At 44.4% G+C, this 23,268-nt stretch overlaps 1 protein-coding gene across 1 annotated transcript in view; it reads right to left on the reverse strand.

Moving 5' to 3' along the window:
* The window catches only part of ADORA2A (adenosine A2a receptor), a 33,249-nt gene extending 13,860 nt beyond the window's left edge, over positions 1 to 19,389 (reverse strand). Inside the window, exon 1 of the mRNA XM_060249849.1 lies at positions 19,221 to 19,389. The gene's annotated coding sequence lies outside the window, so the exon portion shown is untranslated. The remainder of the gene's footprint in view (positions 1 to 19,220) is intronic.
* Positions 19,390 to 23,268: the final 3,879 nt, after the last annotated feature.

The raw sequence follows: 23,268 nt of genomic DNA on the forward strand, positions 1-23,268 counted from the left end.
AGGACTTGCCAGCATGACAAGGACACAGTCTGATACTAGCTGATACCCTGCACCCTTTGAAGTCAGCTAAGCATCCTATACAACCAAAGAGGCTTTAACACCCCTGCCTTTTTCTGTTTTTAACATCCAACCTGACTCAGAGCGACTTACAATCTCCTATATCTTCTTCCCCCACAACAGACACCCTGTGAGGTGGGTGGGGCTGAGAGGGCTCTTACAGCAGCTGCCCTTTCAAGGACAACTCCTGCGATAGCTATGGCTAACCAAAGGCCATTCCGGCAGCCGTAAGTGGAGGAATGGGGAATCAAACCCAGTTCTCCCAAATAAGAGTTCGCACACTTAACCACTACACTAAACTGGCTCTCCCAAAATCTTGTACAAAATTGTATACAACCCAAAATCTTGTACAATATAATGTGTTATTTTGGTTGGTCTCAGTAAAAGGTATTACATGGCTTTTGTGCTTAGTTACAGTTAAACTCAGAAGAAAACAGAAAGCCCAGTGCGCTCTATGCTAAAAAAAGAAAAAGTTAAATTGTCCTGTATAAAGATTTACAAAATTATTCTTATCGATATTCACACAGTTTATTCTAATTTTGCCAATCCTGTGAAATGGCAAGTGTTCTGTGGGGCACTGGAGATCTTATTCTGTCTGTTGTGTCAGTATATTTTTGCAACTATATGGGCTAGGAACGTGAATCTTTTAAAAAATGTAAAAATGAGATTGTCATCAGAAGCTGATTTATGTCTTCAAGAACCTGATAATGGGTTTTCTGCACTGCTGTTCCTCACTGCCATTCAGCCCTCTCTCTTTGCTCACCTGTTACTTTGGAAGTTATTTCAAGTGGATACATGGGAGTAAATGGGATTTAAGTGAACAGGTTTAGAGACAAAGATCAGACTCCTTTGTAATTCTGTCATTCTGCAGTGGGTGAGGAGGCAAAATACACTAGTCACCTGGTTGGGTTGCCAGCTTTGGGTTGGGAAACACTTGGAGATTTTGGGGTGGAGACCAAGAAGGGCAGGGTTTGGGGCAGGGAGGGACCTCAATGGGGTATAATGCCATAGAGTCCACCTTCAAAGCAGCCACTTTCTCCAGGTGAACTGATCTCTTTCACCTGAAGATGAGTTATAATAATAGATCTCCAATCACTACCTGGAGGTTGGCAATCCTATCACCTGGTGATTCTAAAATTATCCACCCTCCATATGACTTTATCAGGTACAACTGTTTCCCTCCTCTCTTTCTAGACACAGGAAGTAAAACTTCCTAGCAAGTATCCTATCAAAGCAAAAGTCTGGCTCCCTTTTTAGATTCCACCAGCTGGGATTCTTGCCTTCACCAAATGCAGGTTTGGCTGGGGTCAGAGTCCAGTTGCCACAGAATAAAAATGATAAAGAGCAAAGAGCATGAAAATAAAAGGAAACCACATTAGCGTGTGATTCACTTCTGATCTCAGATAAATAATCTAATATTGGAGATTTCATTGGCTTAGAGGCTCACTGATCTTCCCTCTTGGAGATGAGAGAACTACTGATGATTGCTCTCTGTTGGGACTGCCAGGATGTAGTCAATTCTCTCTTACTGTGTTATTATATCTGGATGAAACACATCAAGGGATTAACCCTCCATCTACTCAGCTCACAGAACTCAGTGTTGGGAGTAACTGCCAATATAAAATACTCCCAAACAGCCATATAAATATTTGAATGAGGAAGAAACTCCTTGCTGTCTCACAAAACAGAACATTGCATACATACAACAGCAGTTGTTTGTTAGGAGGGGAAATATTTTACATATTTTCAGAAGTTGTCCTTTGCTGTTGGGCATGTGGAAAAGTGGATTATTAGCATTATTGTTTATATAAACCAATCAATGTGCATGAAACCGTACTGAGTACAGACCCCTGCATTAGAGAGCTTACAATTTAAATTTTGACATAAGGGAGACTCCAAAGAGAAAAGTGGGGAGAAGGTAAACAGGAAAAAATGTGTACTTATTCCAGCTAAACATCTTGAAGCTCAGTTTGGGAGTAGGGGTTTAACTAAGGGATATTGTCAAAAGCTTCATGGGGTGGGTAGGGGGGGGAACTACGTATGTTGTGAGGTAAACAAAGTGCTATCCTATGGTCCTGCTATCCTGGCTGAAGAAGTTTACAATAATAGTCCTAAGCAGAGTTATACCCTTCTAAGTCTATCAGAGACAATGAGCTTAGAATTTTACTCAATAAGAATGCATTGCACATCCCCTAACAAGGGGGATGCTGAAGATACTCAGGCCTATTAGGGCATAGTATCTCCATGACATCGGCATCAGCACAATGCCAGCAGATAGGGATCATAATCTGGCAGTACTGGGACTTTCAGGGGATGAGCAAGGTTTATTTGGAATCTTAAACTTTTTTAGCCTAGAGCTCTGGGTCTACCATCTCACCAGCAAAAGAAGTAGTTTAAGTCAAAATGCTCCCATCAAACACAGTGGGATGAAAAAGCATTGCACTCTATGGACTCCTGTCCACCTTACACAGCCACAATGGAGCATAGGATTCCAACTAATTCTATCACCAATCCCAGTTCTTCTGCAGCAGTACAGAATCTTCTGCCAGGACACTTGTACTTCAGGGCTTGCATGATTCACATAACATGTGGAGATAGAGATAAGGGGCAAAAACCTCCCTGCACTGCCCTTTCTGCTGGTGAAAGTGAGGTGGAAAGCAAACCAGAAGCTCCTTTCCTCCCTTACAATGCTAAACAAATGAGCACTTCATAATGGGAGTTCCCCCAATGTATGTCTGACGATGAGTCAGTTGCACACCCATGACATGTGCTGGGTGTATTGTGTAGCTTGAGTTTCCAATGATAAAGCACATCCCACTATATCGTTCTTATTTTGTCACATGCACACTCAGAAGACACATGGGAAAACCACAGGTGGAAACTCTGGAGAAAGGGCACTTTGCACAAACAACCTGACTTGATAATGAACACAGGTAAAGCACCTTGCTAATGCTTGTCTGCTCAGAACCCTTTTCCTTTGCAGGATCAGAGCTTGGGTATGTGACGCTGCAGACCAAAACAGAAATTGCAGACCAAAGAGAGTTTCACTACAGCTCCCTATAAGGGATGCGTCACTACTATCTCCATGTAACATAAAAAATAAATTGATCAGAAGGTTGCACTGCCTTCCCTCATTTTGGGGGGGAAATCCATAATTTTTATTCAATCACAGAAAAACCTGTTAAGAAGTCACAATGTTTTCATTATGTGCACAAGGTATATATACTGTGAATATTAGCATTTGGGAAAAGACACACTGTAGAGTGGCAATGCGTGACTGTAAGACTGTGACATTTGCAAACCAACACTTCCCATGCTGTTATCATATAAGACCAGGAAAACAGCTGGAATTGATACTACTTTTCATGCTCTGCTAATTGCATTCATCCCTCCTTATTACCCTCAGCTATGTTACTGCCTTATTCTCATTATTCAATAAATTTTCTGTCCTCCTCCCAGACCCATCAATGTTCCCTTGCCCATTTATCATCCCCAAGAACAGGATGTTCCATTACAGCTCTTGGTCCCTGACAACAAACTTGTCTTCTCAAAACTCAATAAAGCAGCTGCTGTCGAGAGCATGTTTCTCTGAAAGGAGAAGGGGCTGTTTCCTTGGGGCCCTGACTAGACTAGCAGCAGCACATGTTTGGTTTCCCCACTGGTGCAAACAATTGCTCCCCAGGGCTCCTTCAGGTTGGGAAAATGCACTGGGGGCAGGCTTAAGCCCCCCCCCTCCCAAGGTGCTGCAGTTTTTATCTGAATCAGGCCTCTGTTCCAAGCATAGGACTCCCAGAGCATGCCTGGTTGACAGGACAAGAGCGGAAAAGCAGTGGAGGGAAAAATATGAGGATATGGTCTCTGGTATTACCCTCCAAAGCTAGCTACAATGGGACCTATTACACAGTGATCTTCTAGGGTTGCCAACTTCCAGATGGAGCAATTACAGGTGGGGTTGCAAAAAGAAGTCAGCAAACAAAAAAAAATCATAATCAAATTTCTAATCTAATGTTCTGTATTAATATCCAGTTCTCATTCATGCAAAACATCCATCAGTTATTGAAATATTCATACAAAATATCTACTGTCAATGGCTAAATATATATCCTTTAACAATCTTCAGCACCACTTCAAACCAAGTGCAGCCCTGGAGAACGCTGATGTGTAATGTAGATTCTCTAACAGAATCCTACTTTCCAAACAGACTTCCATCAAAGACCTTTATTGAAATTTGGACCTTTATTAATTGAATTATGAACTTAGAACTATGGGTATGTGAATAAGACTATTCTTATTCACATATCTGTAGTTCTAAGTTCTTGATTCAATGAATAAAGGTCCAAAACCCATCCCTGGTCTTCAGTGGAAGTCTGTTTGGAAAGTAGGATCCTATTAGAAAATCTATATTATGCATTGGCATTCTCTAGGGCTGCATTTGGTTTGCACTTGTGCCCTTGTTGCAACTACTATGGGATTATGAATTTGATATGAAAATTGCATGATTGAATTCTTATCAATTATTGCACATCAGAAATTGTCCAGCGAGGCAAGGTTGCCCCTTGTCTCCTCTGCTTTTTGCAATCGCAATTGAACCTCTTGCTAATGCTATCCGTAATACCAATATTATTGCTGGTATCCCTATTAGAAAGAAACAAATTAAGGTGTCTTTGTTTGCAGATGACCTAGTGCTTTTTGTTACAAAACCTAAGACTTCTTTACCAGCTGTCTTTGATTTATTATCTGTATTTTCTTCTATATCGGGTCTTCGAGTAAACCCATCTAAAACCATTCTTTATCCCATCACAATTTCAGATGCTCTCCAAGATTCCATCTACTCAAATTATCACTTCAAAAAAATGGATAGATATTGGACATATTTGGGGATCAATATACCTTTAAAATTGGGAGATATTTTTAAAGTCAATCATCATTTATTGATTAAGGACATTCTTACTATGCAAAAGAATAAAAATTCTTCACTCATTCCCTGGAATGAAAAAATTCAGATTATTAAATCTTTTATTTTTCCCAAATTTCTGTTTTTATTTCGAGCCATTCCTATTCTTATTCCTGAGGACTTATTTGTGGGTTGGCGTCGTTCGTTCTTAAGATACATTTGGAACAAGGGCTTATCTAGAATAGGGTATGCAACTCTTATTCGTTCTAAATCCTCAGGTGGTCTGGCTCTTCCGGATCTGCATAAATTTTATGAAGCTGCCATTTTAGGAGGCCTTGTCAGATACCATGATGCTGATTTAAATTCAGGCTGGAAGGTCCTAGAAGATACCTATCTAAATAACAAATCGTTTCAATCTACATTATGGGAATTTCCAAAGAAGAGACCTCCTAATATCTCCTCCAACCTTTTCCTTAAAGCCATTTTTCAGATTTGGGACAAACGCCGCCTCTTTTTAGCCCCTCCTATGTCTCCACTATCTCATTTTATGGATGTTTCTTGGTTTCAACCAGGGTTTTTTTACAAGTCTTTTCCAATTTGGAAAAAATATAATCTTTATAGGTTTGTGGATATTTTGTCCAATGGAAAAGTGCTCGACAAAAAATCTTTAGAAGAGAAAACTGGTGGGACAAAAATCCCATGGTTTGAATACTTGCAAATTAACAACTTGGTGACATCACTCTCAAAGAAATACAATTTCAATCGACCTCTTACTTTCTTTGAATCCTTGCTACAATCTCCTTTTTTAAAGCGGAAGGGACTGATTTCATTTATCTATAAGGGTTTGCTAGACATTGATGCTGTTGATTTGTTATCCTATCAAGAAATTTGGCAAAGGAATAGTTCAATTAATTTTCAGGAGGATGTTTGGCAACAAATCTGGTCATCTCCTTCGTTTGTTTCAAAATCATTGAATATACAATTACAAACTCAAAAAATTTTGTTCCGGTGGTATTTAACACCTCAGAGATTAAGCCATATGGCGATAAATCAATCCTCCAAATGTTGGAAAAATTGTGGAGAGGTGGGCACATTTATACACTGCTGGTGGTCTTGCCCGAGGGTGCAGTCGTTTTGGGCAGTAATTGTGGCAAAAATCAAGGATATCACGGGCTATAGTTTACCTTTAAGATTGGAACTCATTTTGCTTGACTGTTGGAAAGGTATTTCTATTACTTCTCTCAATAAATCCCTGATATCCCTTTTACTAGCTGCTGCTAAAATGGTGTTAGCCCAATTTTGGAAATCTCCCAATATTCCTCCAGTTAAAGCCTGGTATGCTAAAATCTGGGAGGTCTATGCTATGGACAAGATAGCAGATAGTTTATGCAATATAAATAATTCAGAAGTTAACGATTCTCTGATGTACAAGTGGCTTCCATTTCTTAAATTTTCTTTTAGTCCTGTAGATCAGATGCGTACATGTATTCCTGGTAGATATTATGACATTATTAATTTGATGTAATTAACATATGGACAGAGTACTTATTTTTTAATTCAGCTGCCAAGTATGTATGTATGTGTGAATGTATGTATGTGTTGTTTTGTTTGTATTTTGTGTATATATATATATTCTGTTTTCTGCTGGTATGCTATGCTTATACACAAAGAATGATTGCAGATACAGTCATTGATTGCTTTATTTGTATGTTTACTAAATTCAATAAAAAAGTTTTTGGACATTAAAAAAAAAAAAAAAAAGAAATTGTCCAGAAGGGACAAGAACTATATTTTAAATTGACAGATGCTATGGCACGGTATCTATTGTATTAGAGACTGTGAATCAGTGGACTTGTGTCTGGGATTTGAAATTTTTGTAATTGTTATCTCCGTTTTGTGTGTGCATATATGTATATCTACTTCTTAATAATATTTTCACAGTCGTATTTCTTTATTCACAACCTCCAGTTGAGGCCTGGAGCTCTCCTGGAATTAGAACTGATTTCCAGGTGAGAGAGATCAGTTTCACTGGAGAGAATGGCTGCTTTGGAGAGTGGTCCCTGTAGCATTATACCACACTGAGGATCCTCTCTTCCACAAACCCCTCCCTCCTCAGGCTCCATGCCCAAAATCTCCAGGTATTTCCCAACTCAGGGCTGGCAGCTCTCCTGAAAAGAGTCCTGGGGGGCACTATTGGGCCTGCTAGAAAAACCCATAAATACAGCAGGAAACATGTAGGTTCCCCCAAATTCCTCCATACTGCGTATGTGCTAGGCAAAAACTTGGAAACCTGAAATCTTGATCTTCAAACACATCAACCAAGTGTTTAGTCCATTTGCTGTAAAGTTTGGAACCTGTACTGGTATGAGAATAAGGCCTTGCTAGAATGTTTCTTGGATCTTCCTCCAAAAGTATGTTTTTAAATTTCTTTTTCAAGAATGCTTATCTGACTCCTGTTAAACTCTTGACAGGGAGAGATGTGAAAGTTTCTCTTTCTAGTATTTCCTGCCTCCAAGGAGCTTAGGACAACATGCACGCTTCTCTGTTCCTATATGGTAGGTTAAGGTGAAAGAGCATGACTTGCACAAGGTCATCTGGTTCATGTTTAAGGGTAGTGTGAGGATTTGAACTTAGACTCTGGCACAATGCTCTGAGCACTACACTAACACAGGGCAATGAGGGGAGGGGGGCATCGGCTCCAGAGACAGCCAGTTTAGGGGAGTCTGTCAACAGAAATGGAAATAAATAAATAATAACAAACCCAATAATAAATAGAAGCAGATATAAATCTTCTGGTTTCCCTTCCCATTGGTTGCCTCTCTAATGTGTTTTAGATATTTCTCTGTTTCCAGTAATAAGAGGAAATTAAATATTAACAAGAGATTATTTCCCTTGCAGCTGCTCCTTGACGAAGGAAAGGAGGCGACCGAAAGAATCAAAGAGCCCTGCAGCCAAATTCAGAATCTGTAATTGCTTGATGTGTTTCTTTTGTGGCTGGAACATGCTCAATACGCAAGCCCTTCACTGTAAAGGCATCATCCAGTGCGAAGTGCTCCTGCAGAAGCCTCACTGGATAGGAGTGGGAGTTCCACAGAAGCACTTGAGCAACTTCTATGCATCCATGGGGCTTGCAAAGAAAGAAAAATACAGACTGCTGAATTGTTGCTCAGATGGGCAGTTGCACCCTAAGGTGCATGATTTCTGTTTCCAACATCAGCAAGCAAATCTGGTTTGGAAGAAGGATCTTTAAGAGGGCAAAAACAGCAGTCACCCATTTATGGAAGTTCCTCATAAACAGGGCCAATTCTACCACCAGATGTGGAAATGTTATACTTGTCACATAACTTTTCTCTGAGCAGCTTCCACACAGCAAGGGTAATGCTCATATGATCCAGTTGCTTGAGGGCTGAACCTGACCGCAGAGTCTGATCCTGTAGGAAAGAGACCCGCATGATCACCTTCCAGCCAGTTGAGCTATCCAAATGTTATCTTCGCCGCAGGGGCCCAGCGGTTATGTTTGAGGGGCTCCTCATTAGTATCATCTACCGGGTCTGGAAACCTGAGCCAACCATTTGAGCTTTGGGACATTCTGTGCAATAAATGCTCTCTTTGTCCTTGACAGAGGGTCATCCTCCGTTCAGGCAACATTTGCCAAAGAAGGAGAGAGAAAATGCTCTCTAATTCTTGGCAGAAAAGTAACCCAAGTCCACTTCAGACATTCATGGATGATCTTACAGTCAATGTTATAACTTCCTAGGCAATGCAATCAGCAAGCATGGGCTGGGCAAGAGCTACTCTTGCCATGGATGGGGGTGGGTGGGGAAGATACTGAGGGAAGCCTCTGGACCCTGCTTGTGTAAAAAGTGGACAAACTATAGTTTGCTAATGGTCAAGGGATGGTACTGTGGCCTCAGTTGGCCGGCCTCTGAACAGACAGCAGATCACATCCCCAAACTGCATCTCCTCAGTCTGCAGACAGGAGATTGTAACTCTTGTGAACTCTAGGAGACAACCTCAGAGTAGCACACACACACCAATAGCTGCTGGTGTTATGAAACAGCATCTTTCAGCATCTTTGGAAGAACCACATCCCACGTGACGAAGGCAAGATGTTGCCTGGTGCACCTGTATGTCCTCCCTCACAGCCATTCTGGTGCTTGTATGGACAGGGCAGTTACCTGCAGCAGATGAGATCCTTCCCCTCTTTCCAGAGTGCTCAGACGGGTGTGCTGTCTGATTTCCCAGGATAAGCCCTGTGCCAGCTTCTCACAGACTGCCAGCCGCAGAGAGAATATTTAAAGTCCAGTCTCCTGGCTATTGGCTCTGATCTGAAAACCTGATGCCCCATAGCCATTTCCGATTCCTCTGAGTGTTGTAATTACTGCATTTTGTCTGGTGGAGGGGATTTGTGCATGCCAGTTTTGGCAAGAATTCCCAGTCAAATTAACACAGCAGAACAGCAGAACTAGAATTAACCCTCACAGCAGGCTTGACACCTCACAAACAGCCAGATGGGTGACTGGCTGCAAAGAACAACATGAGATTCTGGCTTTGGCTCATGGCCTCATAAACAGAGAGTTCAGGATGTGCTCTCAACACACTTGTCTTCTGGGCTGATCTAACAAAGAAATGTTAAATGCAGATACAATAAAAGTGTAAACTCCCTTGGCAAGAGAAGTGCAGTCATTCAGGACTGCCACAGTATTCTCCTGTTCTCACCCTTGTAAGGGACTGATATGTCCTGCCTGGTGTTTGAAATTTTGTATTTTCAATTGCATGCTTCCATTTTCAGTTTCTTCTTCCCAGCATTACATAATCTGATAGCAGCATGACATGATCAGATATCAGGCCACCACAACCTGTGTCCTCTGAAGTCAGCTAAGCACCAGTCCATGGCCTGAAACATGTCCCTTTTGCCCACTGAGGAAAGCACTCAGGAGAACCTGAATGCTTGCCCACTATGTTCTGTCATTTTGTCTGGTCCTAATAAAAGGTGCTACATGACTTTAAACAAAAATGTCTACTTATGTATGGTTTGTGTGCCTCCACCTGAATGGTCTCATCGGATCTTGGAAGCTAAGCAGCTTTGGCCCTGGGAGACCACCAAGGAAACCCAGGGTTGATATGCAGAGGCAGGCAACAGCAAACCACTTCTTGCCTTGAAAACCCTACAGACTCCTTATAAGTCATCTGCAACTTGATGGCATTTCTCACTGCCAATGTTTGACAGCATGAATGCTAACTGAGCAGCAGCCTTTCCCCCAGCTGTATCACTAGAGCAGGGGTGGCCAATGGTAGCTCTCCAGATGTTTTTTGCCTACAACTCCCATCAGCCCCAGCCAGCATGGCCAATGGCTGCGACTGATGGGAGTTGTAGACAAAAAACATCTGGAGAGCTACCGTTGGCTACCCCTGCACTAGAGTATCTCTGTCTGCCAAAAACAACTTCAGCTGCATGAATGCCCATCTGGATGCAAGAAGGCCACTGACAAATTTATCACAAGCTTCCATCAACCTCAAGGGAAGCTAGTGGGCTGACCTGCCTGGCTACACCCTCACTGTAGAGAGGCAGAAGACCTGGAGAAGCTTCTCCAGGGTAAAAACCAACAGGATAACTCCTATCCTAAAAGCACTAAACACCAACACCTTGGAAACACAGCCCTAGAGGAGCTACAGCTGGAGAGCTGCCTCCACCCTCCTCCTGGTTTTAGATATTATGCTGGGACCCTACTTGATGGTCTTGGCCCTGATAGAGCTGAACATGCAACATGGGCATTCTGGCAAGTATACCAGCCCATGAGGGAGCAAGTTGGCCCAGGCTGCACTCCATACAGCTGGTGAGATTCCTATCAGAATCATCTCCCAAACCACCAGGTCCTTTTGCTCAGGGCTACTTACTGAGCCAACCATGGAAATGAAATCCAGAGAGTCTCTGAGAAATATCAATACTACTTGGGAGAGCTGCTGGGGATTTCCTGGTATCTGCAGTCCTCAGGTGTTATAATTTGTAAACATCTCAAATGGGTCTCCTTCCCCATACTATCTCATTAGACAATGGAAAGGAATCCCCCCATCCCTCACAAGACAGCAGTGATTTAGTCCTTATGGAGAACAAATGGTGATAGTTTCTAGGTTTTAGATGTAAAGCTGTGGGAGCAAAAGACAGCCTTCTGGAAATGCAGAAAAAACCAAACCAGCTATGTCTGCTACAACCCTATGTGCGTTTACTAAGGGGGAGGCAAGTCCCCGTAAAACCAACAGGGTTTGCTCTTGCATAAATGCTTACAGCAATTCTTCATGCATCCCTTTCTTGTGCTGTTGTCATTTTGGTTGCAATCTGCAGCCACTGTTGGAAGGTAACAATTTTTATTCATGCACTTTTTCTGTTTCTTTTCCAACTTATGTAAGCCCTCAAAACAAAAAAATAGAATTGCTTTTGCAAAAACCACAATCCCTACCTTTTTATTTCCCCTACTGATGCTTCCATTAAAGTCACTTCCAAATAAGCAGCTCTGGACCACAGCATTACAACTCCAATCAGACTGCTGTGAAAGGAGAGGGCAACAACCAATCCCTTAAACAGTGAACAAGCCAGATAGACATGGGGAGTCCTAAAGATTGGCAGTGCAGGATCTGAAACATGTGGGGAGGTGAACAACAACCTTTCCCAAATGGTACCCATCCCGCTGATGCTTTGTGCATTGAGAATCAAGCTGTTAGACATCTGATCTATTTGATACATTTAAATGGGTTCTTTAAACAAATTATCTGAAAATGACAGTTAAGTGCATCGATCTTTTAATGGAGAGGGCCCTAATCCAATTCTGTACACTCATCCCCATTTCCTGCTCTACCTGTCTATAGCTGGCAGGCACCTTCCAGACTAAGCTGATGATGAACTGCCACCATTACTCCTCACAATTATTCTGGTTTAAAATGTATGAAGGGGCAGTTTGTGCAGAGGGAGTGAAAGAAACACAGTTTCTTAACGGTCTTAACCTGAATGATTTCAAGGAAAGAAACACAGTTTCTTCCTTGAAATCATTCAAGTTAAGACCGTTAATTCAAATATTCCTGGAGATCCAAGAAGGAATTGGTGCCTACAAAATGCTTGGACAGAAAATGCTGGGACTCTCCTGCTTTTCTTTAGCACACACAAGGTCTGAAGGAGATCTCAGGAGCCTTTCTGGGATGACAAAGATGCTCAAGCAGTGGCCCAAAGCCCAGGAGGGCAGAATGGCTCTGTGATATGCTTCCATTTCATTTTCCCACTGTAGCACTCCCAGTTCTGTGCTCAAGCCAGAAGTGCAGGGAAACTTGAAATCAAAGTGGGAGAAAAAATATTCCCCTGAAATCACTCCATCTGCAGCACATCCACAGAAGATGGCAGAGAGAAGGTGCCACTTCCAAACAAATTATCATCTCAGCTTGAGAAAAGTTTGCCTAAGTATTGCCTCTCACTAAGCAGAACATAAAGGGCAGCTATGTTCTCAGTAACACTCATAAGAACATAAGAACATAAGAGAAGCCATGTTGGATCAGGCCAACGGCCCATCAAGTCCAACACTCTGTGTCACACAGTGGCAAAAAATTTTATATACACACATACACTGTGGCTAATAGCCACTGATGGACCTGTGCTCCATATTTTTATCTAAACCCTTCTTGAAGGTGGCTATACTTGTGGCCGCCACCACCTCCTGTGGCAGTGAATTCCACATGTTAATCACCCTTTGGGTGAAGAAGTACTTCCTTTTATCCGTTTTAACCTGTCTGCTCAGCAATTTCATCGAATGCCCACGAGTTCTTGTATTGTGAGAAAGGGAGAAAAGTACTTCTTTCTCTACTTTCTCCATCCCATGCATTATCTTGTAAATCTCTATCATGTCACCCCGCAGTCGACGTTTCTCCAAGCTAAAGAGTCCCAAGCGTTTCAACCTTTCTTCATAGGGAAAGTGCTCCAGCCCTTTAATCATTCTAGTTGCCCTTCTCTGGACTTTCTCCAATGCTATAATATCCTTTTTGAGGTGCGGCAACCAGAACTGCACACAGTACTCCAAATGAGACCGCACCATCGATTTATACAGGGGCATTATGATACTGGCTGATTTGTTTTCAATTCCCTTCCTAATAATTCCCAGCATGGTGTTGGCCTTTTTTATTGCAAACGCACACTGTCTTGACATTTTCAGTGAGTTATCTACCACGACCCCAAGATCTCTCTCTTGGTCAGTCTCTGCCAGTTCACACCCCATCAACTTGTATTTGTAGCTGGGATTCTTGGCCCCAATGTGCATTACTTTGCACTTGGCCACATTGAACCGCATCTGCCACGTTGACGCCCACTCACCCAGCCTCAACAGATCCCTTTGGAGTTCCTCACAATCCTCTCTGGTTCTCACCACCCTGAACAATTTAGTGTCATCCGCAAACTTGGCCACTTCACTGCTCACTCCCAACTCTAAATCATTTATGAACAAGTTAAAGAGCATGGGACCCAGTACCGAGCCCTGCGGCACCCCACTGCTTACCGTCCTCCACTGCGAAGACTGCCCATTTATACTCACTCTCTGCTTCCTATTACTCAGCCAGTTTTTGATCCACAAGAGGACCTGTCCTTTTACTCCATGATTCTCAAGCTTTCTAAGGAGCCTTTGATGAGGAACTTTATTAAAAGCTTTCTGGAAGTCAAGGTAAACAACATCTATTGGGTCTCCTTTGTCCACATGTTTGTTCACCCCCTCAAAGAAATGTAACAGGTTAGTGAGGCAAGATCTTCCCTTGCAGAACCCATGCTGAGTCTTCCTCAATAACCCGTGTTCATCAATGTGCCTACTCATTCTGTCCTTGATAATGGTTTCTACCAACTTTCCCGGTATTGAAGTCAGACTGACAGGCCTGTAATTTCCCGGGTCTCCTCTGGAACCTTTTAAAAAGATGGGGGTGACATTTGCTACCTTCCAGTCCTCAGGAACGGAGGCAGATTTCAATGAAAGATTACAGATTTTTGTTAGAAGATCCACAAGTTCAACTTTGAGTTCTTTCAGAACTCTCGGATGTATGCCATCCGGACCCGGTGACTTATTAGTTTTTAATTTGTCTATCAGTTGTAGGACCTCCTCTTTTGTCACCTCAATCTGACTCAGGTCTTTCAATACCCCTTCCAAAATTAGTGGTTCTGGGGCGGGCAAAAAGTTCTCATCTTCCACAGTGAAGACGGAGGCAAAAAATTCATTTAGCTTCTCAGCCATTTCCCTATCCTCCTTCAGTAATCCTTTTACCCCATGGTCATCCAAGGGCTCCACTGCCTCACTGGCTGGTTTCCTACTTCTAATATATTTGAAGAAAGTTTTATTGTTGGTCTTTATGTTTTTTGCAATATGCTTCTCATAGTCCCTTTTTGCCTGCCTGATCACAGTCTTGCATTTGATTTGCAACAGCCTGTGTTCCCTTTTACTAATCTCACTTGGACTGGTTTTCCACCGCTTAAAGGAATCCTTCTTACCTTTTACAGCTTCCATTACTTTGTTTGTTAACCATGCAGGCCTTTTCTTATGCCTGTTTGTGCCTTTCCTAACTTGTGGTATGTATTTTATCTGAGCTTCTAGGATTATAGTTTTAAATAGCATCCAAGCTTCCCCAAGGGTTTTGACCGTATGTACCTTTCCTTTCAGTTTCCTCCTCACATGCCTCCTCATCTCAGTGTATTTACCCCTTTTAAAGTTAAACGTGGTTGTGGCGGTCTTTTTGGACAACTCCCTATTTATACAAACGGTGAAATCAATAACATTATGGTCACTGCTCCCAAGTGGCGCAATCACTTTTACATCTCTCACCAAGTCTTGGGCATTACTTAGGACCAAATCCAAAATCGCCCCACCCCTGGTAGGTTCTGAGACCATCTGCTCCATAGCACAGTCATTGAGAGCATGAAGAAATTCAATCTCTTTCTCTCGACCAGAACACATATTGACCCAATCAATCTGCGGGTAGTTAAAATCACCTATTACGACACAGTTTTTACGTTTAGCTGCTATCTTTAAGCCTTCCATCATATTATAATCGTCCTCTCTCTTTTGATTTGGTGGGCGATAACAAACTCCCATAGTTAAATTTCCTTTTGGGCCCTCTATTTCAACCCAAAGCATTTCTAAAAGTGAATCTAATTCTCTGATCTCAGTCTTACTGGACCGTATATCTTCTCTGACATACAGAGCCACCCCACCTCCAACCCTTCCCTCCCTATCCTTCCGATATAGCTTATATCCAGGAATCACCGTGTCCCACTGATTCTCCGCATTCCACCAAGTTTCTGAAATTCCCACAATGTCTATGTTTTCTCCCAACACTAAACATTCCAATTCACCAATTTTACTTCGAACACTTCTAGCATTTGCATACAAACATCTATAATTTCCCAGGCGAGCTAGGCCCGCCACCTTCCTCCTGCCGCCTCGAGAATCTGGCAGACAGTCCATATTGTTTGTCACCTTCACAGTGGACAACTCTGGTCCATTACCCGGTAGAAAAATAGCAGCTAACCCTTCATCTCTTTGAGACGAGTCCTCCCGAACCAGAGACATTTCATCTCCTGTCGGCTTTCCCCCAAGATTTAGTTTAAAAACTGCTCTGCCACCTTTTTGATTTTAAGTGCCAGCAGCCTGGTTCCATCCGGGGACAAGTGGAGACCGTCTCTTTTGTACAGCTCCCGCTTGTTCCAGAAAGCATCCCAGTGCCTAACAAACTTAAACCCTTCCTCCTTACACCATTGTCTCATCCACACATTGAGACTTCTAATTTGTGCCTGTCTCTCCTGCCCTGCACGTGGAACAGGTAGCACTTCTGAGAAGGCTACCTTGGAGATCCTGGCCTTAAGTCTCCCGCCTAGCAGCCTAAATTTTTCCTCCAGGACCTCACGACTGCATTTCCCCACATCGTTGGTGCCAACATGCACCACGACCACAGGCTCCTCCCCAGCACTGTCTATCAGTCTATCTACTACACGCGTAATGTCCGCTACCTTCGCACCAGGCAGGCAAGTCACCATACGGTCAGTACGCGGTTTCGCCACCCAGCTGTCTACTTGCCTAAGGATCGAATCACCAACTACCAAAAAAAACCCTCTCCCCCTGCTCAGGGATGGTTCCTTGGCGCAAAAGGATACCCGCTCACCAACCGAAGAAGAAGTCCCTTCTAAGGGCGCATTCCCCTTGTCCTCAGCCCGGTGCCCTGTTCCCTCTCGACCCTCACGCTCTCTGGCAGCAACGGGGCTGCTACGTTCGGAGCGGGGCTCATCTAATACGCCCCCGAGAGTCCTCCCCAAGTGCCTAACTGACCGTCTCTGCTTCTTCAGGGCAGTCACCTCGGCCTCAAGGGTACGAACTCGTTCCAGTTGTTTCCGGAAGTACCAAACTCACACTCTCTCTTGACACAACAGATATTTTAGCTATGTCTTTCATTTTGCCTCCTAAAGAGTTGTGTACACACTGTTTCAATAGTAATCTTTGGTTTGGTGTACCTGATATTAGGCTCATACCACAGCAACCCCCCCCCCACCCCATTAAGTTGCAGCTGGCAAACCTGTAGGGTTTTCAAGGCAAGAGATGTTCAAAAGTGGGGTGTGGCAACCATGGCATTCTTTGGTGGTCTCCCATCCAAATACTTAGGGCCGACCCTGGCTTAGCTTCCAAGACCTGATGAGATTGGGCTAGCATGGGCTATTCAGGTCAGAGTACCACAGCAAATAGGTTAGTCTTTAAAGAACCAAAAGACTCTTGTTTCTAGTCTGGAAAAATATTTTGGATTGAAGATGCTGTTGGATCACAGGCTTCCTAGTACCAAAACAGGACTCCTTGTACTCCCCTTGTTCTTATGATCTGTTCCCCCCTGGGTGGTCATTTCACACTCATCATTTCACCAGGAAGGTTACTGGGATGACCTGTTCACCAAGGAATTCCCAGTCTGAGTCATCTAATGGGTCTTGTCCAAGATCAACTTTTCCCAGGCATCCCACCTTGTTTATTCCAACAGCATCTTCAATCTATTAAATCTACAGACTATTAACTAATGCCAGGCATGCTAAACATTGAAACAGGCAATATGTTTGTTAACTTATTTCTTTATGTACTTTATTTATAGCCTGCCTTTCATAAATGGCAGTTCTCTGCTTAGTACATTACTTACTACATTTTTATCCCACCCTTCTTCCAAGGAACTAAGCCTGGCTTTATTCCTGCTTGTTTTATCCTCACAACAACCCTGTAATATAGGCTGGGCAGAGAGAAAGAGTGTGTGTGTGACTGGCCATTTAACAAGCGTCTATGGGAGAGTGAAAACCTGAATCTGGGTCTCCCTAGTCTGAGACACTAACTGCTGCACCGCACCAACTCTATCATACCAAACACCATAAGGAGGATATTTTGCCTTTATTCCCCAAGGACAAAGAGTCAACACACAGGCCCCTTTCAAAGAAGTCTGTTGGAGATTGGAAGGATGATGATGATGATCAATGAGAACAAGCAGCTGCTGGGAGTCAGGAGAGCTACAATTTCCTAGAAGCCAGAGAAATTGAATCACTCATGCCAGTGACAAATGAAGGACTTGGGGAGACTTCAGCCCGACAAACCAAGCTTTGCTCAGCCCTGGAGAATATTCTGCTAAGAGTGCCATTTCTGAGACTTTCACCTTTGCAAACCTTTTCCTCTTCATCCTCTCATACCACAACTGTTTGGATAATATGGGCATTTTGACTGAGAACCGAGGGCTGATAAGGATCAGGGCCACGACACTGGGATTGTGGAAGGAGGGGAGCTGTTTCCCCAACTGATTATTCCCACATACTGTTTCCCCTCACTGCTTTAATGGGGGAGGGGGGGAGAGACCATTACTTATACTCTGAGGTTTCTTTACCATCTTCCCCCCAGGGTTGCTCTTCAGCACTAAAAAACACCCCAAGTTGGATAACTGAACCACAGAATTCTGCAAGACACACATTTGCCCTGACTCTTCCAGTGACATCCAGGATAGAAGAAGCCTTGGAATCCAGGTCTTTGGAGGCAGGGCTGCAATGCTCCAGATGCTTTTAAAGTCTTAACATTCCTTCCTGTGCATCTTCATAAACAACGGCTTAAAAACTTTATGCCAGGGTGTATAAATCAGACCAGACTAGGTGGCCTCATCACTTGCCAGGGACAGACAAGATGTGAGGCCAGCTGCACTTTGAGGATCTCAATCTCTCTGGTCTGATTTCTTTTTCCTTTGGAGTATTCTGGAAATTCTTTCTTTCTTTCTTTCTTTGGTCTCTGCCACTGCCTCCCAATTCAAATCCAGACTGCATTTGTCACCATGACTTTTGCCTCTCCCCTTTTCTCCTCAGCAGCTGACTCTAAGACTGGAAGCTCTTGGGGGCAGAGACCTGACTGTTCTGCTTATGTTATATCCAGTGATATGACCCTTGAGAGCATCTTAAACATCATTCGCTCTCTCCAAAGGGCAAACTGAGGCCCCTCGGCTTCTGACAACGAAGTGTCTCTATAGCACTTCCTTGAAGCTGAGCCCTTATAGTGGGGCCGGCCAGATCAGGCTTCAAGCCTTTTGAAATAACCTGGGTAACCTGGACCGACCAGCTACTCTCTCCTAACCTTACCTGCTGAGAATAAAACGCGGGGGAGTGGGCAAATATACACCACCCTGAGCTCCCGAGAAGAAGGAATAAAAGGGTAACAGGGAAAAGATTTTCTATCCCTTCGGAAACAAATTCCAGGGGGGGGGGGGAGAGGAGAAATGCCTTGCGGGCAGCACCCCCTCCCTCCCTCCCTCCCTCCCAAGGTGTCTTGTGGTTGTGGCACTTCACAGAGTGATGGCGGCAGGCGCTTTGGTGGCCGCATCCCTGGGCAGCACCTTCTCTGTTCTGGGGCCCTCTCGGCAGCAACCACGGCAGGAAGGCGACCATCCCCTCTCCCCTTTTTACAACTGGAAAACTGAGTCCGAGAGAGCCGCTGCCGGCCGAGACTGGGTCCCAAGCCCGCGCTCGGTCCCTCCCAACCCGCTTGGGACTTAGCAGCGCTGCCGCCGCTCTCTCTGCAGCGCTGAGCCCAGGCGCTCCTCTCCCTGCCGGGCTCCCGCTTCTGCCTGCCTGCCTGCCGCTCTTCGCCCTGCTGGCCGGGGCTGTGCAGCGCCGGGCACACCAAGGGCTGAGGCTCCAAAAAGCACGCCTCGCAACTTTCCAGCCGAGCCCCGCGCAACTCACTCATTCCCTCCCTCAGCTCACCTGCTTTCCTCCTCCGGCTCGGACAGGCACTGGCTTCGCGCTCCACGCCGCCGGCACCCGGCCGCTCCTCCCCAGCTGCTCTGCTCCAGCCGGGACCAGCCGCCCAACCCGCGCCTCAGTCGAGCGCGGCAGGTGCTCCCCCTGCCGGCCGCGGCAGCAGCGCCTTCCCAGCCCGCCCTCGAGCGAAACCGCCCTTTCCCGCCAGGAAGTTTCCGGGCAGCGGCTTGCGGCCCCCTAAGCTTCCTCGTTCCCAGGCCCCAGACCAGCCTCTTCTAAAGGCCCGCGGCGCTGACCCTCCTCAGAGTGGAGCCCTCCAATGGCAAAAGCGCCTCATGCACACCCTCCCCGCAGGAACACGTTGCACATGGGAGGCAATTGTGGCTTCCTCGCACTCGTTCCCAGGCTCCTACCCAGCAGCGAGGGCCCTTCACACGTTATATTCTAGGGCTGTACATTTCCTTTATATGTGTTATATACGTATGTTTATATGTATGTTACATGTTAAAAGGTAAATTAGTTGGACAGGAAAAACTTCTGAGAAATAAATGTCCTTATTTTGGCCCAAGCTTACTAGCAATAGAATAATTGACAGACATTCACACATTCTGTTTTATTGGTTTCCCAAAGGCTACCCAGATCAAAGGTTTTCTCAATTTGTTAATTTTACTTTTCTGCCATTGGATTTTAACTTTGTGCCACTTTGCATTCTAAACCACTGTCCACCAGCTATATGTAGCTCTGCTCACTGTACCTCATTCCTCCGCTGAAGAAGTGTGCATGCACACAAAAGCTTACATTCTGAATAAAACTTTGTTGGTCTTTAAGGTGCTGCTGGGCTCCTTTGTTCTTTAGGGTTGTGTGCGGGTGGTAAGTCAGTGGTGTCCCATCACTTCCAATTCATGTGGCCAGGCGACCTTCTGAAATAAAGTCCTCCCCAAACGCCCTGTTAATAGCCTGGCTCAGGTCTTGCAAACTGGCTTCATTGACTGAGTCAACCCCTCTCATGTTGAGTCTTCCTCTTTTCCTGCAGCCTTCAACTTTCCTAACATTAGTGTCTTGGTCTTCTCTTAATGTGACCACAGTAGAAGAACCTCAGCTTTGTCATTTACACATATAATGCTTTAAACATACAAGTTAAAAAGGAAAGTACTGAACAAAGCAAGCTGGTGCACCATACAGGAGTTGTGAGTGACTGGCTGCAGTTTTAGTGTGTACAATCCAGAGAAGACTCTTCCATCTTGTGAACTTTGACTCACAAACGCTTATAACCTGGAAATTTTTGTTGGTCTCCAAGGTGTTGCAACTTGCAGGGCTCAATCAATCTAGTAAATTCCCAAAACTTATTTACCCATATTTCCTATAAGGAAAAAAGATGCTAGGGGAGCACTCGAAGCAGAGCAAAAACCACCTATAAAGAGCCCCAAATAACCCAGAAAAAGGTCAGATCACAGGGTGGTGGAGGGGGCTCAACATCTGAAGAAGGGTGTGTGTGGATCCACATTGGGACCCTGTCCATCCACTCCATCTGCAATTCAGCAGAAGAAGCCCCACTAGGAGCTAAGGTCAATTTGAGCTAAGGGCAGTCTTCCTTTTAAGGCCTCAGGGCAGCCTCCCTCAGGGCAACTCCCCGCCCCCTTTCCCGAGCAAGCCTCTCTCCTGTGCACAGTGCACAGGAGAGCCAGTTTGGTGTAGTGGTTAAGTGTGCGAACTCTTATCTGGGAGAACCAGGTTTGATTCCCACTCCTCCACTTGCACCTGCTAGCATGGCCTTGGGTCAGCCATAGCTCTGGCAGAGGTTGTCCTTGGAAGGGCAGCTGCTGTGACAGCCCTCTCCAGCTCCACCCACCTCACAGGGTGTCTGTTGTGGGGGAGGAAGGTAAAGGAGATTGTGAGCTGCTCTGAGACTCTTCGGAGTGGAGGGCAGGATATAAATCCAATATCTTCTTCTTCTTCTTGAGCACAAGAGCAGGGTCAGGGATGATGAACAGCCTGAACAGGCCTAATTCTGTAAAGTGCATCTTGCAGTGTTTGGATTTTGCAAAGCCAAGTGGAATCATCTTTGTTTGCATTGCATGTGTGTTCTTAGGAGCCCGATGCTGAGTTGGGATGTCCCTTTCTTCCTGCTGCTTCTCAGGTCAGCAGAAAATAAAGATTTAATTCAGTACCCCATTTAGAGTAAGTTCATGCACCAGTTGTGGGCTATTAATAAAGCACAAGTTGGCAGAGCGAACGGCCATGTGGATGTTGCATGCAGTCTGCGTTTGCCCAACAAAGTTCACCTTCACACAATGAAGGAACTGTTGGAAGCGGTGAAAGGATGTCAGCCCCAATCAGATGATCTCTCCACTGAAGCCTTTCTTTAGATTGATCTATGGCAGCACTGAGGGCAGGGCACCCGGTTTTACAAGGCCAAGAGCTGTATCGAGACAGGAATTTGGCAACAAATATGCAGCAAACAAAATTATGGTTATTTTTAACAAGCCACAAAAGGGGGAGGGTTATCTTTTGCCTCATTGCCACTGCGGACACTTTGAGGTTATTTCATGTGGCTCAGTGCAGTTTGCCCAGCCAGATGGCTGACTCTACTTTTCCTGGAAAACATTTAGGAGCAGCACTTCCTTTAAGGATTCTTATCTCCCAAGAAAGTATGGTCAAATCAGCATCAACAACCATAAACTCAAGCATCATGTGCTTAGTTGCCCTTATCCATAGAATTCACCATTTGCAGGCCAGATTTAATGGATCTACACACCCAAACATGTGAAGCTGCTGTATACTGAATCAGACCCTTGGTTTATTGCATTCACTACAGTCTACTGTGACTGGCAATGGCTCTCCAGGGCCTCAGGTAGAGGTATTTCCCATTATCTACTACTTGATCCTTCAACTGGAGGTACTAGTTATTGAACCTGGCACCTTTTGCGTACAAGGCAGATGCTTTAGCACTGAGCCCTTACTAACAAGCAACCATTGCAGAGCTCAAATGAAAGTCCCTTATACTGAGTCAGACCATTGAGAACATAAGTGGATCCTGCTGGATGAGACAAGTGATCCAGCATTCTGTTTCATGTAGTAGCCATCTGGCTGTCCTGGAGAGCCAAACAGACATGATGTAGAGGCCAAGGCCCTTCTCCTGATGTTGCCACCTAACACTGGTATGTAGAGATTTGCTGCTTCTGTATACAGAGGCTTTCTTCAGTCACTAAGGCTAGCAGCTATTGCTGGATTTCTTCTTTTTGTTTTTTTCTAACCACCTTTTCAAGCCATCTATGCTTGTGGCCATTGCTACCTCTCTTGGCAGTTAAATTACTTGTTGAGAAAAGAGGTATTTTGTTTTCTCTATCTTGAAACTATTGCCAACAGCTTAATTGGGTGCCCCTGAATTCCAGGATTAAGGGACAGGGAGAAAAAGCTCCATCTGTCCTCTTTCTCTGTTTCAGCAGCATTCAACTTCTTAGTTGGAGGTATTTCCCATCACTTCCTATCTGTAGATGTTGGGGGCTGCAACCCTTCCCCAAAGTTTAACTTAAACTTTTTGAAGGCTTACTCAGAAAAGCGGTATCAATCCAGCTGCAGCTAATACTTTGTAATCACTGTCCCATGTAGATAAGAAAACCTAAACACAGAACTTTGAAGAATGAAGTATTTAATCAATGCCCATCTGTGTAATTCTGGGAAATAATTCCTCAACAGTCCCACCAATCCTGCTGTGCACCTGATTTTCCTAATTTTTCCAGAATTTTCAGAAGCAAAGGTGAGCTTCTCTAATTTAACTAGAGCAGGGGTGGCCAAACTGCAGCTCAGGAGCCACATGCAGCTTTCATACTTATTCTGTGGTTCCAGGAGGTTGAGGAACTTAATGCAGGCTTAAGTAAGCATGTGTAGCATCAGGATCTCTGAGCGCTGACCCATAGATAGATGACTATTTCTGCCATGTGTGAAGTGTGGGGAAGGAGGGGAAAATAAGCAAGCTTGCAAGCTCTACTCCTCCACAGAGGTCTCCTGGAGACCTAGAGTGAGGAAAGAGAACACAAGAGCAGAGGGAGCC

The sequence above is a fragment of the Heteronotia binoei genome, chromosome 11, assembly GCF_032191835.1.
Source record: "Heteronotia binoei isolate CCM8104 ecotype False Entrance Well chromosome 11, APGP_CSIRO_Hbin_v1, whole genome shotgun sequence".
Lineage (NCBI taxonomy): Eukaryota > Metazoa > Chordata > Lepidosauria > Squamata > Gekkonidae > Heteronotia > Heteronotia binoei.